Below are 17,402 nucleotides of genomic sequence, written 5' to 3' on the forward strand. Positions count from 1 at the left end.
GAATCGGGGATTCAGGGAAAGCCAGGGGGACTGCAGCTTCCCTGCGCTTTTTCATGGGCTGCTTTCCTCAGAATACCCGAGCTTGGGGAAAGGATTTTTGGGGTCGGGAGAGGCAGAAACTGGGGAAACTGGGGAAAATTCACTAGGAACTGGCTGTTTCTTCACTTCACTTTGCTTTTGCAATGCAAGCCGAATTTGCAAACTCCAGAGAGCAAAATTTGCAGTTTCTGTGTCCTTAGGAGTGCCTGATTCAGCCAATTTATTTGTAACAGTCTCCCCTAATTCTGGGAAGCTTATTTGTTCTAAGGGCACATGGGGAAAGTGAGAAAACAACCAGCGAATAAATTTTTTCAACTGTTTCTTTAAACAGTGGGTCCCACCATCATCCAAGGCACTTAAAACTTGGTAAAATACCTTTTCCTGGAACACAGACAGCCTAACACCCATTCTTTGGCTCTGATTTTAAGATTCTGTGTCCCCCTTGTCTGCAACTGGGAAACTGAGAGAAAAAAAAAACAAAAAACCCCACTGGAGAAAAGAAAGAAAAGGAAACCCGGGAAGAGACACCTTTACCTCCTCCACCCAGGGTCCGCGCATCCTCCCTGAAGGTCTGCCCTTGAAGGCGAGAACCTTCCCCCAAAGGAAAAACCTTTCCCTGAGGTTTGAAGCCTCTGAAAGATTTTTTCCTAGGATTCTTGAGTGGGAATACTTACCGAACTCCAGCGTGGTGACAATAAAGCTTCCCAGTCGCTCTCCTCTGCCTGAAACTGTCTCTTTGGTGCAAAAAGAGCTTCCACTTTTGGTTCCCAGGGTTGGCTGGCCACACAAGTGGTCGCTTTCTTCTGGGAGCAGCCTGCCATTTGGGGAGCTTCTTCACACTAGTCCAATGGGTTTTTGAAGTCCGCAGGAAAACCACAGCCTCGCTCTGTGGAGTCCGGTGTTTCGGGGGCTCCACAGCGAACGCCAAGCCTGACGGATCTGTCTCTGCATGGATAAGCCATGTTTTTGGACTCACGTGCCTGCGTGAATTCCCTTGGCCACATGCTCCACGCCTGATTCTTCGGGCCTCACTCCTGGGAGCCACGCCAGTGGCTTCAGGCATCATGTCGCAGGCGCCACTTGTGGCTTGTCTCCCTCACGGAGCTCTCCAGCTCTGTTCTTGTTGCAGCTAGCTCGAGAGACAAACCACAATTGGAAGGATTTTTCCTCAGGGTCCCAAAACCTAGGAGCGGCCAGGAAACTTTCCCTTAGGAGAGAGAGCCAATCCCTGTTGATGGCAAAGGAAGGTCTGCACTTGATCCGAGGGTGAAACCAGGGCTTTATTCAGTCTTTGTTCTGTGGTCCTGCCCCAGCCTGGGTCAGGAGCCCTGCCCCAGTCCCTGGAGCCAAGAGGGTTTGCCACGTGTTACTTCGGCTTATATCCAGGGAAGGGGCTAGAGGCAGGGATAAGCCACTACCCAATCAGGGATAAGGTGGGAGTGGAACAGGGTTGGATTACATTCCAGGAAGGGAACAGTGTGGGAGAATGGGTGGGGAAAAAGGGCAGGGAAAAACTTTGGGATAGTACATTTTCCAGGGGAACAGGGGGGTACAGAAGAAACCATTATAAAACCCAATATAGAAATGAAATGCAATACGAAACCAAATAATACACAGCAACAGCCCCCCCCCCCCCCCCCCCCCCCCCCCGACTTCTGGTTCCCACAGTCTGGAAACTGAAAGTGACTGGCCCAAGGGCCAGAACCTGGAACTGGAGGCCTTTCCTTTTGCTGCTCCTGTTACCTATACTCATAGGGGAACCCATCCTAAATGGGAGCTTTTCTCCTACCAAAATAAAAAGGAGCTTTGCAGAGCTCAGAAAGAATTTGGTCGGAAAGGTGAATTTTTTTAAAGGCTTGCTGAAAGCCACCTTTTCATCAAATGTGCTGGTCCCTAGTGACCTAAAAGATTTATTTTCATGCCTCCTCACTCCCACAGAATATATTCTGTGGGGAAGGGCATGGAAGAGGTTACTCAAGGATCTCCTTCCTGAGCTCTTGCAAAGCCTCGAAAGCGCATTTGACGCAGAAAATAATCCTCTTACAATGGAACATATAAGCGGCAAAGGTGAATGGATTCAAGCATGCAAGCAGGCTGGGGGAATCCCTCAGCCTGTTCTTGAGTGCATGCAAGGAGCTGCAATAAAGGCCTTTCAGATTATGCCTACAAAAGATTCTCAGCAAAGTTATATTTCTATTAAACAATCCCCTTCTGAGTCCTTCCTAGATTTCATCAACAGGATTTGTGCAGTGGTGGAGAGTCAGATAGAGGACCAAGAGTTGCAGCAAAAGATGATCCTGGAAGTGGTACAAAGCAATGCCAATGAAGTTTGCAAGAGGATCATTTTGGGACTTTCTGTTGATCCACTGCCAACCCTGGACTGAAGCAGCTCTCTCTCTTCCCTCGGAGCCTGTGCTCTGTTTCGGCTAGCTTGAGAGAGAAACCACTTCAGAAGGAATTTTCCTTCAGGGTCCTAAAAGTTACCCAGCGGCTGCAAACCTTTTCCTTTAGAGACAGCAAGTGTCCATCGATGGCAAAAGGAAAGAGTCTGCTCTTTGTCTGGGGGGGATCACGGCTTTATTCAGGGGTCCTGCCCCTGCAGAATCTGGAGCTCAGTCCGGTCCCCGTTCCTGGTGGAAGAGAGCGAGCCCCTGGCAGTCCCAGGGTTTTTTCCCAGGGGGGACGGGGCTAGAGGCTGGGACAAGCCACTACCCAATCAGGGACAAGGTGGGAGTGGAACAGAACTGGGTTACATTCCAGTGTGGGGGGATGGGCGGGGGAGCAGGGACAAACCACGTGATACATTATCCAAGGGAACAGGGGATACAGAAGAAAACCCAAGATAAAAATGAAATACAATATAAACCCAATTAATGCACTGCAACACTGGACCTCCTCATTGAGACATGCATGAAGCGGGCCATCATGGACCTGGTAGATCAGCAGAAAGGTCTCAGGCTCAGGGGCCAGATTGCAGCACCAGCCACCATTCCACCTCGACCACCGGTGGCTGGGAGAGTTAAATGTTCCTAGTGTGGGTGGGAGGGACATGTGATGCGTTTCTGTCCTTTTAAGAATAAAGCATCTGTTGGGAGTTAGGTTGGTTCCTGTTTTTTTTCCTATAGAATTTTTCCCCCTAAGTTGCTAGGAGACTAAGTACTAATGCTTAGATAGTGCTTGACCAACACAAAGGAGGTGGCCGAAAGTCAGGAGGGGGATGATCACGTGAGTTTTAGGGAAGAAAAGGACAAATCTGGGGGCAGCTTTGGTTCTTCTTGCTCTCGGCATTGGAGGGAGGAGGCCAGGCTACTGCTTGCTGTGGGAGGAGTCTACTGTCACCAGAAAGTCCAGTCCTAGGAAATCTACCATCATCTGCTTGTGTGCCCAGGAATTCTGAGCTCCTTCGCCTGCCCTGCTGGAGCTGGGCCAGCCCTGTCTGGCTGTTGCGGCTTCTTCAGCACTGCTCTCTTTTTGCTATGCTGTAGCCCCGCAGCCCCCTGCCTGCCGAGACATCCCCCCTGCCTGCCTGGGACATCCTGCCATTCCAGCCACCAGCCCGGGAGTTTCCACTGGTCCAGCTTGGTGCTCTCAGAGTCCCAAGAGATAAGACTACCCCAGGCTTTGTGAAACAAAGCCCCTCGAGGTTCTTGGTTCTGTTTATTTTTAATGCTGTAGTTGTTGTTGTTTGTTTGCCTTGTTATACTTGCTAGTAAAGAACTGTTATTCTTTTCCCCATAGCTCTGACTGAAAAGCCTCTTTAATCTTCTAAATTATAATAGCTTGGAGGGAAGGGATTGGAATTCCCCATTCCTAGAGAGGCCCCACTCCTCCCTAGCAGTTACCTGTCTTCCAAATCGAGACACCATCACATACACCAGTGTAGGAAGGGAAGAAGGGGCATGTTCCTGCATGAAAAAACTTGAGGGGGAGCGCGAACTTGTCCCACGTGATGAAATAAATGGGACAGGTTGCCGGGTCATTGGGGTTGTGGAGCAACACAATTCTAGGAAAATATGGGACCCTCAGGAACCCTCAGGGTTGGTTACAACTAAGAGTGTAAATGAACCATTTAGGCTCGAGTTAACAACTGGCATGCTGTTGGAGTCCAGGGCATTCCTTTGGCTGCCCTGGAGGGTCAGGGACCTAGACAGGGGGGTCTGGGACCCTGGCCCAGAGCCCAGAGGGACATTGGCTTTGATCCCAGTCCATGGGAAAGGCTTCCTGCACTGTGGGTAGGATTGCAAGCCACAAGAGTGTGAAAGATAGTAGTTTAGCTTATCACAGGGTGAGAAAACAGTAGGTTTGGGTTTTTAGTATGGAAGTGAATGGGAGCAAAATGGAGGATTTGGGGCGTTGTCTCCTGCTTCTTCTTTCTTCTTCCCTCACTCCATTTTCTGCAGTGAAGGTGGCACAAAGTAGTTTAAAGAGATTGGGTCAAAGTAGGGATGACCTGTTTAGTATAAGTGATAGGTATTGGCAAATAATGATAAATAAAGAACACGTAGCAATTAGTATAAAAGATAATGCCACAGCCCAGTGGGGAGGAGTCACCAGATGCCCGAGCAGCTGCACAGACCTTTGTTTGGCACTGAAAAAATTGTAAGATAAGAAACAATAAACAAAGCACGCAACCTTGAAAAATCAGAACCTGAAGACTCCGTCTCTTTCTTGTGTTTGGCTCAGAGCTTTGCAGAAGGCAAAAAGACTCTAAAACCACCTGAATCTCGGAACAAAAAACAGAGAGCATGCTTTTCGGTACACCGGACTGGCAAGTGGTCACTGTTGATCCTGGACAGGTGACCAATCTGCTTCAGACTGACAGTAAGTATCTTGTTGGGGATTCTAAGCACATTCCCACTGAGATCGAGATTGCTCCAGGAGTTTTGCCATCAGATCTGGAGTGACTCGCTCTTTTGGCATGTTGTGTCCATCCTCTCCCTTCCTGCCAAAAGGCCAAGTCATCGCCCAGGCCATACCATTGCCCCAATTTCTCTATGATGATCTGGAACTTTCAGTGTATTGGGCAGAAATGGTGGGAGAGAACAAGCCTGTGATTTGGTGTGGGCTCAAGAGGGAGGAGGATTTCATCCAACTCCAAGGGATGATGGACACGGGATCAAATGTGACGGTCATCCCACCACACAAATGGCCATCACATTGGGAGCTGCAAACCCATGGCTGGCAAGGTTATGGGTATAGGGGGCACACGATTGGCAAAGCAGTCTAAGGGCATTGTGCAAATTTGGGGACCAAACGGGCAATTGGCTTCTCTGCGCCCATTTGTTTTAGATTCCAAATTTACGCAATGAGGGAGAGACGCCATGTCCCAATGGGGGCTTAAACTAGAGACCCCAAAAAACCCTAGGGATTTTTAATTGCAGCCACCGAAGAGTGCCCCATCCAGAAACTGAATTGGCTGACTGATTCCCCAGTGTGCACAGATCAGTGGCCACTATGTAAACAGAAATTGAAGGTGCTCCGCGACCTTGTGGAGGAGCAATTAGTTAAAGGACACATCGTAGAAACAAATAGCCCTTGGAATTCTCCAGTGTTTGTTATCAAGAAGCCAGGGAAGGACTAGTGGTACCTCCTCCATTACCTCTGCAAGATTAACGAGGTCATTGAGGACATGGGGTCTATGCAACCGGGTATGCCATCCCCTTCAATGCTACCCCAAAATTGCAATTCGGCTGTTATTGATATAAAAGATTATTTCTTCCAAATTCCCCTAGACACAGCCAATGCCCCGCAGTTTGCGTTCTCTGTCCCTTCCATCAATAGGGAGGGAGGCACCCATGAGGCTCTACCACTGGAAACTTTTGCTGCAAGGGATGAAGAACAGTCCAAGTATTTGCCAGTGGTACGTGGCCAAAATACTGTCCCCAGTGTGTGCCAAGGCGGGGGAGGCTATCATCCTTCATTATATGGATGACGTGCTTGTGTGTGCCCCCAACGGCAACATACTTACACAAGTCCTGGATGAGACTATCACTACTTTGGCCACTGCGGGATTTGAGTTGCAGCAAGAAAAGGTGCAGAGGCTTCCACCTTGGAGGTACCTAGGTCTTGAGATAGCCAACTGGACCATAACACCTCAGAAGTTGGTAATCAGTGATAGGCCTGAGACTTTGAGGGATCTTCATTAGCTGTGGGGATCCTTGAACTGGGTCAGGCCCTGGCTGGGGCTCACCACAGAGGACCTAGCCCCTCTCTTCAATTTGTTGAAGAGGGGAGAGGAGTTGGATTCTTTGAGGGCTCTGACTCAGGAGGCTCAGCAGGCATTGGAGAGGGTTCAATCGGCAATGTCTAGCTGGCCGGCTCATCATTGTTGGCCAGATGTCTCATTTAATTTTATCATCCTGGGAAAACTGCCACACTTGCTGTAAGAGTCTGTCTGAAGTTCCCCTCACTTGCCTCACGATCGTCATAAGGACCCTGAGGACCCCACTGCAGTTCTGGCCTGCTCGAGGTGGATGCTTGCCAGTCATCCACAGGTGCATTTTCCTGTGTCACCATGCCACGGTACACTGGCTTTGAGCAGTGTAATGGTAGTTCTGTACCTGAAGATTACACCTGCTTCATGGTCCCTGCTTCACAACGATAGCCTATGAATTTCCCCACCTCTTGGCCAAGGGAACTTTCTGGGGTAACTTTGGTGGTCCCCCACAGAAAATCCTTCATCTGCTTTGCAACCACCGTGACAGACAGAGATCAAAACCCCCTTCCATGGACTGAGATTGAGACCCCTATATGAAACCCCTCTCAAGGACTGAGACATAAGACCCCGACAACCCAAATACAGGGGGCTGGGTCTGACTTAACCAAAGTGAGATGTTCGCCTGGAAGCGTGATCGTTGGACCAAGAAGACAATGGCTCTCGCTTACTGCTAAGAGCATGGACTACCTGTTCCCCCTCGATGGCTTCAATAGACTTACCAGTTCCCCCCATGATGGAGGACTATAATAAAAACCCCTGAGTTCACCAGAGATTTTGAGAGACTCTCCCTGACGTGACAGGCGGACCCATCGACCAGACCACGAGGACTCTGTCTCCACATTTGGTAGCTATATCCCCCCTTTCCTCTCTCTCTCTCTCTCTCTCACTCTTAATCCCTCTATCGCATTTTCTATGGTCAATCAATAAAAGGTGCATTTGTTTTAATGCTGAAATCCCCTCTGTGTTGTGTTTTGCACTCTGAGATCAGTAAACGAACCATCACGACCCCCGCTTGTACGAGCGGATCGTGACACTTGCATGAGCTGATTTTTCAGTGGGACAAGGACCAGAAGGATCCTCTCTTGATCATAGAGTGGGTGTTCCTCAGTTACCAACTGTCCAAGAGTATCACCAAGCCTGAACGGCTCTCTCTCTCCCTCGGAGCCCACGCTCCATTTTTGCCTTGGCTAGCTTGAGAGAGAGACCACGCCAGAAGGAATTTTCCTTCAGGGTCTTAAAGATCCCAGGGGCTGCAAACCTTTTCCTTTAGAGAGAGCAGGCTTCCATTGATGGCAAAAGGAAAGAGTCTGCTCTTAGTCCGGGGGGGGGAATCACAGCTTTATTCTGGGGTCCTGCCCCCGCGGAGTCCAGAGCTCAGTCTGGTCCCCGTCCCGGTCCCCGCAGCAAGAGAGAGATCCCCACGTGATTCCAGGGCTTTTTCCCAGGGGGGATGGGGCTAGAGGCTGGGACAAGCCACTACCCAATCAGGGACAAGGTGGGAGTGGAACAGTGTTGGGTTACATTCCAGTGTGGGAGAATGGGCAGGGCGGGGGAGCAGGGAAAAACCACGTGATACATTTTCTAGGGGAACAGGGTGGTACAGAAGAAACCATTACAAAACCCAATATAAAAATGAAATACAATATAAACCAAATTAATGCACTACAACACAAGCCACAGGAGTTGATGGCGCAGCTGATCAGCAAAGCTAGGGTCAGGATGCAACTGCTGGCAGGGTGTGAGTTTACATGCATCAATGTGCCAATTAAACTGTCGACCGGAAGGCTGACTAAAGACACTCTGGAGCAGTTGCTCCATGAGAACGAGATGTTGCAGTTTGCTCTGGATAGATACCCCGAGAAAATTTTGATCCACTATCCTAGTCATAAATTATTTAACTCAGAATTTAATTTGAGTCCAAAAGAGAAACAGAGCTGCAAACCTCTCAAAGGTTTGACAGTTTTTACTGATGCATCCGGAGGGTCATACAAGTCAGTGATAACTTGGAAGGACCCTCAAATTCAGCAGTGAGAAGCTGATATTGTGATAGTTGAGGGTTCCCCTCAAGTTGCTGAGTTGGCCGCAGTCGTCAGGGCCTTTGAGAAGTTGTCGGAACCCATAAATTTAATTATTGATTTGGCATATGTAGCTGGAGTAGTGTCCAGAGCGGAGAACACAGTTCTTAAAGACGTCTCGAACCCAGCCATCTTCAGCTTGCTCTCGAAGCTGATATTATCTAGTTTCCCACCGAGAGCAACCCTACTACATTATGCATGTAAGGTCACATACTGACCTTCCGGGTTTCATCGCGGAGGGTAACTGCAGAGCAGATGCCCTAGCCACTCCTATACAGCTGGTTGGCCTACCTAACATCTTCCAGCAGGCCAAGCTAAGCCATCAACAATTCCATCAGAATGTCCCAGGTCTGGTCTGCCAATTCCATCTAAGGCAAGATCAGTCCAAGGCAATTGTAGACACGTGCCCAAATTGTCAAAAGTTTTCTTTACCCTCGTTGGGATTGGGGATCAGCCCCAGAGGGCTTGGCAGTTGTGAGATGTGGCAGACAGATGTCACAGACATCCCCTAGTTTGGAAAATTCAAGTATATTCATGTGTTTTTGATACCTTCTCTGGCACTGTTTATGCCTCAGCCCACACAGGGGAGAAGACCACTGATGCACAGAAACACCTTGTACAGGCCTTCCCCACATTGGGGATCCCCAAAGTGATAAAAACTGAAAATGGTCCAACTTTTCCCTCCAAGGAGTTTGGTAATTTCTTGCAGGAGTGGGGGGTGGAACATTGTAAGGGGATCCCGTACTCCCCCATTGGCCAGGCAGTGATAGAAAGAACTCACCAGACATTGAAGAAGACCTTGGAACATCAGAGAGGGGATACCAGGATCAACAGTCCACACCAACGGCTTTCTAAGGCTCTGTTTAATATGAACTTTCCTAACTGTTCCTTTGAAAATCTTAATCCACCTGTTGTCAGGCACTTCAAACAAAGTCATCGGTTGAAGTTTGAGGGAAAACTGCCGGTCCTGGTGAAGGACTCTGAGACTTGGAAGGTCCAGGGGCCTTTTGATTTGGTCACTTGGAGGCGAGGATATGCTTACGTATCCACCCCCTCAGGTTTGAAACGGGTTCCACAAAAATGGGTCAAACCCTATATTCCACCCAGGGAAAAGAAGGCCCAGAATGCGGCCCCACTTCTACCTTCCCAACCAGATGATGTTGCAATTGCTTCCTCTAGGCAATGATGCAAAGGAAGTGGGAAACCCAAGTTCCGTGTTATCCCTGATTCAGAGTTTTTAACAGATTTGTTTGATGAGTTTTAAACAGTATTTCTTATCTGTGTATGTTGTTTTTAGATTTCTTTTAAGGGCATCCTCCCGACCCCCAAGATGAGGCCAGAACTCCTGTGGTTTCTTTTTCTTCTAACCCAGTCAGTAGAGCAGGGGTATGAGTGTGAGGACTTCAAAGGGATGTGCTGCTTCAATCTATCCAGCAGAAGACAGAGTATCCTCGATTCCATTCAAGAAATGAAGTGTATGATTGAGGAGATTAAACGGGAAGCAGGAGACTAGCTGGGGAACCTCTTTAAAGACTGAGGGTTGCCAGGGCAGATGTCGTCAGTTGTAAAAGATGCTTTGTTGGTTGTTCTCATTATCATTTTGATTTTCCTAGAGTTTAGGGCTTGTCATGGCTTGGCACAGTTTAGTTTTTAGTTAGAGAGGAATGTGAAGTGCTACCCTGTCAGGACCTTGGAATTGTTTTAGAAAGGACAGGGGCCTATCAGAAGCCAGGTTGGGATATTGGCATCTGGTTTGACCACTGAGAATGTTGAATGTGACTTTGGGAAGTACCCATATAAATCCTGATTTTGTTCAAGTCAGGCCCTTTTCCTCCGGGTTAGCTGAACAGGTAACATTGAGTTGGCCTTGCTGCTTACCCCCCTTTTGGGGGGGGCGGGGAGCTGGCCCAAGGCTTAGCTGGACTCCATTGGCTCCCGGCAGGGGAGGAGAGGTTGCAGCTTAACATCAACTACTTTTTAAAACTTCCTCGGAGCCACGGAGCAGGGAAGGATCTCTGCCAGGCCCCTGATAACAGCTATGGGCCTGGTAGGGCTGAGGCTGCCCCGATTGTCACTGAGGGGTGGGCAGAGCACTCCCCCCCCCCCCCCCCCCCCCCCCCCCCCCCCCCCCCCCCCCCCCCCCCCCCCCCCCCCCCCCCCCCCGGTGATTCCTAGATGGAGAGGAAAAGAATGGAAGGGGAAATTCAGCTGATCTGAGATGCATTGGAGGAGAGACTGCTGCTGGCAGAGATCACATAGTTACTGCAGGCCTGGGCAGATTTAACCTTTTCCTGGCAACATGAAGCTTCCAAAGCGTAACCCTTCCCTGAGATGGAAAACAAAGAGACAGAGTGGACGTAGAAAAGACACAGCATGAAGTCAGTGGAGCAAGAGTGAAAGGACTGATAAAGATTATTAGAAAGAGGGATTGAGGATGTGGACATTTTTAGCTGGACTTCTCTGGGGTAAACTATGGAGAAATGGACTGTTTCTTGTAACATCTTAATGTTGTTTGGGGGAATTCTGGTTTTAGTCAAAGTTAAGGATTAATATGATTGAGATTTAAGTGGGAATCTTAAAGCCCCCTGCTCCTGGGGTAAAAGGAGTTCTCTATTTTCTTTTGAGATAGAGACGATTTTAGAGATAGAAGAGAATCCTTGTTTTGTACTAGAGGAAGCATTCTTAAAACGGTACCCAAGATACACTGAGAGGCCCATGAGTAGCCAAGGGAAAGGCTGCTAATGGGTGAAACAGCACAATCTGCAAAAAACTCCAGGTAGTTGCAGATTTGTGACATTGGGAGCCACAAGACTGTTTTTGTCTTGTGGCAAATGTCTCCATGGGACTCTAGAGAGAATCCCAAAGTGATGAAAGATTATGTTTAAATGGTGAAACTGACTGAAAATCACAGGTTGTATCTCTCTATGTTGTTTGTAAGGAAGTTAACAGTTTGTTAAGGGAAGGGAAGAGTGTTTTGAAGTTTCATTCTGTTTTGTTTTAGTTTTTTCCCAACTTTTCCATTCTTTGTGTGTGTGTTAATAAAACTATTTATTTATTTTTTTTAGCGTAAGTCTGCTTTGCTTTCTCCTGATCTTCTCCCACAAAAAAAAGAGTAAACACTAAGACCACTACACTAAATTTGGCAAACAGAATTTGGCGAACGTAAAACCACTGCAGGGCTCTAAAGAGAGTCCTAACTAGAAGGGTTAAAAGATTGGCTCCTTCCAAATTCACCATGGCTGCTGTGGAAAGATGGTGGGAAGGGCCACAGACAGGAGTTTAAGGAGTTAGTCTCCTCCCTCCTTTCGTTTCAAACAAAACAAAAAAGGGGGAGATGTGGTGGTGTGTTTTGTTAACTTATTGTGAAGTTATTCCCCCAATGGTTTGTTCCTGTTACCCCCCTGATATGTTTGTTTTTGCCCCATGTTTTCTCCTCCCTTACCCAGCTGTCATTCACTCCCTAGACCCACCTGTTACCTCATTCACATAGTGTCAATCTTCCCTAGTCCCTTCCCTTAGTTCCAGAGAGTTCCCTGTCAATCCTTGTTGTCCCTATCCCCTGGCTAACCCCTCCCCGGAATTCCCCTTTTCTTCGATGCCCCGTTGGTCCATGTGACCCGTTCCACTCCCATTGCCTTTCCTATATGTTGTCATATTGTGAACCCCTCCTTAATACCCTCCCCATTATATCCCTGATTGGTTGAAGAATTGTATCCTCCCCCTGTTCCTCCCCCGTTTAAAAGACTCTGCAAGCCACGGGTTCTTTGGTTTTTTCATCACTGCACCCCTTGGGGAATAAAATCCTCTGAGACATACACGAGAGACCCCTCCCTGTTTTTTGCTCCGATCCACGGCGCATCATAACTGACTGCCGTAGAGAGCAGCCTTGCTGCTGCGGTATTCAGCAGCTCTGCTCCACTGCCATCCGACCCAGATTCGGCACAGGGGCGGCCAATCTTGGCACATGCCAGGGAGTGCAAGCTAGCTGGGTTTCTCCAGCATCGCGTCAATGAGAAAACTTGGGAACATCTCACCAGCAGTGCTGTGGCTGAATCGCCACAGTTCCAACCTGTCTGGGATGCTCATGTGATGAAAAGAACCAGGGAGAGTTTGGAATTTCCAGAGAGATCTCTAAATTTCCACCTGTTGCTGTTATTTAATGCAGAAACAAGGGGAAAACAAACCTGTCTGGAAAGAACAAATATGGAAATGGAGTTTGGGATTATTGGAAAAGGATGGACTATGTCCATGAAAAATATTAGCAATAGTTAGTCCCAAATCACTGCTGTGAGCTGCAGATATTGATAGTCTGGAACTCACATCCATCAGAATGACTTGTAGTTATCAGCAGCTCCAGGGTTTTCCTGTCCTCTAGTAAACACATTTTTCCTTTTTCTGGAGGTCTGGTCATGTTCTGTTTCATTTCATTGCTGAGAGAAATTAAAATATTTCTTATATCTGCATCAGCATCTGGTAACAGGGCAAGAATTTAGGAAGCTGAAAAACTATTAAAAAAAAATCCATAAGCATAAAAATATATACGTATTAAAAATAGGAGCTTCCTCCCTGTATTCCCTGATCACGAGGTTGCTTCCAATGCACATTTTATTTTAAGGTGAGTTATTTTGTTGCCATAGTGACATCATTCAGGTTTCCAACCACTGCTGTGTTGGTTTTCTCCCAGGCAAGACTTGTCACACGCAGTCAGCATACCCAGCCCCTTCCTGGCCAGCAGCTTCCCATGGGGCTACAGAATTCCCTCGAACTCCAGACTGCCGGATGAGGTGTCACCACTCCCTGCTAAGGCACAGGGGGACACGGGACCTGGGGAAGTCAGAGGAGAGGCAGGCACAGAAAAACTGACCAGAAGGATTTTCCTCTGCTCATTCCTTATCCTTCCTCCTCAGCCCCTGCAGTGAGCTGTGAGAAGGTCAAAGATAACCAGGTAGCTTTATTAATTAGCACTAATTAATACACTCAGCTGCTCTGGTGTCATTGTGCTCATCTACCCCAGGCCCTGACATGGGCTAGAATAAACCGTGTTTGCCCCCAAAAGCTTAAAATCTCTGTAAATCCTATTTCTTGCTTCACAGGTGTCTCATGGATTTATTTTATTACCAAGAGAACTGCACTAAAATAGATTTTAAATACAAAGGTCTGTAATTATGTTAATAGAGATACAAAGAAAAGGGATTCCCTGGTAAGGGAATATTTGTGGGGTCATTTGGGTCAAATTAATATTTACTTTAATGTATTTTTATGTTAAATATTTAAATTAATTGTGTTATTATGATGCTAAAGACTTTTAATGGGAAATGCTTTTTTTTTTTTTTTTTTTTGCTCTAATTCATTTAACTAAAGCAGGCAGAGTGTGCCTCATTAGCCTAAAACCTATTTCATGGATGCTAGGCCCTATATGTGACCCAGAGCCTAGGTGCTTGTTCTACTGCAAGGCCAAAAGGAGCTCAAAAAAAGCTGTTCTAAGATTTTCTATGTTTTTAATTTTAAATAAACCATTCCCAGATTATCAAATCGAGGCTACATTCTCATGGCAGACCTGAGTCCTGTGTAAACTTTCCCAGGATTGCAGCATCTGGCTAAATCCAGCCCAGATTAAAGCAAAGCTTTCATTGCACAAACTCTCCTCGAAAGGAGCAGGATACTCCTGATGCTGAGAAAAAGATGGAGCTGGGAATTGCAGGCAGAGGATAAGGAATGCCAAAGGCATCAGCAGTGTTGCCATCACATTCATTTTATTCAATAAACTGTATTAAGTTAGTAGCAAATGTTAAGAATTGACAGTAGTTGACAGTAGTTGACATTAGTAGTAGTAGTCATGCTAAGGCTTGGTAGGCCGCATGTAACCTGCAGATGAACTTTATAGCAGATTTTGTAATGTAAGCAGTGTAGCTAAGGAGTGTATCCATTTATCTAAGGAATGTACCTTTGGCAGAAACCTAAATGTCAGAAAGATAATTGTACCAGGTGGTAAAAGTGAAGTAAGAATTTGTAATGATGAAGAAATCATGTAAAGAAACATATAAAAACCCTGTGATTTTTCAGTAAAGTTGGGGTCTTGTCTTTGGACGCTAGTCCACAGACTCCCGGGCCCTCAATAAAGCACCGCATAAACGACTTCGGTTGTTTGTGTTTTCTTCGGATCGGGCAACAGTTTTCTGGCGACCCAGATGGGACTCCGAAGGTGGCTGGGGCGGTTCACGTTCTGATCCACTCCACGCCGGCACCGAGTGATTCTCGGGAGTCATCGGTTCGTGCCCGACCCCTGTGCCTAGCGGACGACCACGAGAGGTAAGCCCGAAGGTGCTTTATTTTCTGGTTCTGGGTGCCTGCTCATAAGACGAGGCGGCGATCCTCGCAGAGTTGGGCTAAGACGTCTGGTTGGTCTGGGAAGCCTAGGCGCCGGCTGTCAGACGCGGCGAAAGCTGCGCAGGTCCGGCACTTGCCCCTCGCGGCGTCGAGAAGCGGCAAGTTGGTTTGGTCTGGTATTTATCTGGTATTTATCTGGTATTTCTCCTGTTAGGCTGTTAATATTGCTCGTGGTTATTATTGCTTGTATATTGCTGGGCTGATTGCTGCTGCTGCTGCTGCTTTCTTGTTGTGCTTGTTTGTGAAATTGCTGTACAGTTGAAAGTGAAAACCGGTTCGCTCCCTGCGGCGTCAGGAAGTAGCGAGAAATCATGGGGTGTTGGTAAGATTGTTTTGGTATACCGTACATGGATGAGATCATTGCTGATGAACAACTGTATTTGTTTCGCTTAGGATTGATTATAGAACCTATTTTGTTTCGATTATCTCAAGTGTGGGATAAAGAGATTGTGATAAGATCTAGGCAGGACGTTATTTCTTTAATTTTAGCTTTACGACAGGAATGTTATTGTATAAATAAGTGTGCTCCGAAGGATTGTCGTTGCTATTATATAAATTGTTGGGAGTGTAAACAAAGGTTTTGTGGTGCATGGGTAAAGATTTATTGTGGAGCTTGTAATTCTTGCTGGTGGGTATTTCAATATCGTCTCAGACAACCCTGGTGTATTAGGTGTGGATACTCTTGGCGAATATTTACTTGGGTCACTGAGTTACCTAAATTTACAGGAGCGGATTCTTATCTTGCTGCAGAGAGGTTACTAGAAAACTGGGAACAGAGAGATTGTTTATATTTGGCTTTTCATTTGTATAAGCAGGTGCTTCGGATAGAGGCACAACAAGCGTCTCGGGCACTGCAAATAGTTTGCGGAGGGAAAGTAGGTATTCCACAAAATTGGCAGATTTGTCCTCGTCAGTGGGGTGAGCAGTGTAGACAGTGGAGCAAGCCCCGTGTTAGGAGACGCTAACACTAAGCATTTATTCTGCAGGAGTGGTTGTGGTGTGGCTTGTCAAAGGTGTTACCGGAGATTGAAGAAGTTATTTATGAGAGCTGTAAAGCATTTACAAAAACTCAGCCAGTCAAACATGCAGATCCCTGAAAATACACCGCTTGGTTGTTTGTTGAAGAGATGGAAAAGTGAAGGGTTTTTCCAGGAGATGAGTAGGAGTAAGATGATTGAATATTGTAATCATTGGTGGCCAGAATATGAACGAGAAGGGCCGTCTTGGCCAGAAAATGGTACTATAGATTATGATACTTTGAGTTCATTAATGCAGTACTTAAAAGATAATGAAAAATGGGACGAGGTACAGTATTTGGACTTGTTTTATTTACTGCGCCGTAAAAAGGAGTGGCAGACGGAATGTGGAATAATGGTATTAGAAACGAAAGAATCTGGGTGCGGAGGCTGTAAAGAAAAATCTAAATGTGTCCAATGCTTAGCATTAACCTCTCGACCAGAAGAGGACTTATCCTTAATGGTGTCACCCAGTACAACTTCTGCTACACCCCCCCCTTCTGCTGTCTCACCCTCCCTTGCTTTTTCACCCCTCCCCTCTGTCTCACCTCATTCCTCTCTGTATCCACCGTTACCAGAGAGCAGCTCGGAGGAGGAGGAGGAGATAAAGCCAAGAAATACTAAAAAGGTTACTATACGTTCTCCAACCTCTTCCCCTGTTTCTTCCCAAAATCAGCGAAATACTCCGCTCGCGGCACGAACGAGACAGGGACGTAAGAATTATGGGGAACCCCAGCTTATCGCCCCTTTAAGGGAAGCTATGGGGCCCCAAGGAGAGAAAGTGCTTGTAAAAGTACCCTTCTCCCCAGGAGATCTGGTGATTTGGAAACAGTCAGCAGGCAGTTATCGTGAGAATCCTGAAAGAGTGGCACGGGTGGTTAAAATGATTATTAAAACCCAGAATCCAGATTGGAATGACATGCAGGTTTTGTTAGATACCTTAATGGATTCCACTGAAAAGGAGATGGTGTTGCGGGCAATGAAAGAGCGCGCTCGAGAAATGATTAGACTGCATTTAGCTGGAGGAACGACCGTAAATGAACTAGTACCAAGTGATGATCCGGGATGGGATCCGAACGGGGTTGCAGGGAGGGAAGCTATTAGGGAATATCAGGAATTGTTAGTAGAAGGAATCAGGACTGGAATGCCTAAAACTATAAACTGGTCAAAATTGTATACAGTTAGACAAGATAAGAATGAAACTCCCTCAGCATTTTTAGAGCGACTTAAGGAAACTGCTAGACGCTTCACTGATTTGGAAATTGACAGTGAAGCAGGAAAATTGCAGCTTGCCTTAATCTTTCTGGGTCAGACACAGGAGGATATATGTAAGAAATTGCAGAAATTAGAGGGACATGAAACTCGAGACTTGGATAAAATGTTGGAAGTGGCTTGGAAAGTTTATAATAATAGAGAGAAAGAAACGGCCAAGAAACAGCAGGCGAATATATTAGCTATAATGCAGCAAGCTGGTGACAGAGGAAGAGGCAGAGGTGGTTTTGGGCGTGGTCGTGGCTTTGGACGCGGCAGGGCAGGCTTTCAGAATATTGGATTCGGAGGACGGGGGATAGCCCCTTCTGGTCCCCAGCAAGGAGGGATTGCTCCCAATCAGTGTGCGTTCTGTCGTCAGATAGGACACTGGAAAAATGAGTGTCCAGTAAAAGCTGG

At 47.0% G+C, this 17,402-nt stretch overlaps 1 protein-coding gene across 4 annotated transcripts in view; it reads left to right on the forward strand.

The window, feature by feature from the left end:
- Window positions 1–17,402, forward strand: part of LOC120764830 (uncharacterized) — a 118,107-nt gene that overhangs the window by 94,759 nt on the left and 5,946 nt on the right. For 3 of the 4 annotated variants that reach the window (XM_040088896.2, XM_058423880.1, XM_040088897.2), the window contains one exon: window positions 4,723–4,860. The gene's annotated coding sequence lies outside the window, so the exon portion shown is untranslated. Of the gene's footprint in view, window positions 1–4,722; window positions 4,861–13,174; window positions 13,277–17,402 lie in introns of those variants that run through there. The other variant, XM_040088898.2, reaches the window with a different exon arrangement.

Source organism: Hirundo rustica, chromosome W, assembly GCF_015227805.2.
Source record: "Hirundo rustica isolate bHirRus1 chromosome W, bHirRus1.pri.v3, whole genome shotgun sequence".
NCBI lineage: Eukaryota > Metazoa > Chordata > Aves > Passeriformes > Hirundinidae > Hirundo > Hirundo rustica.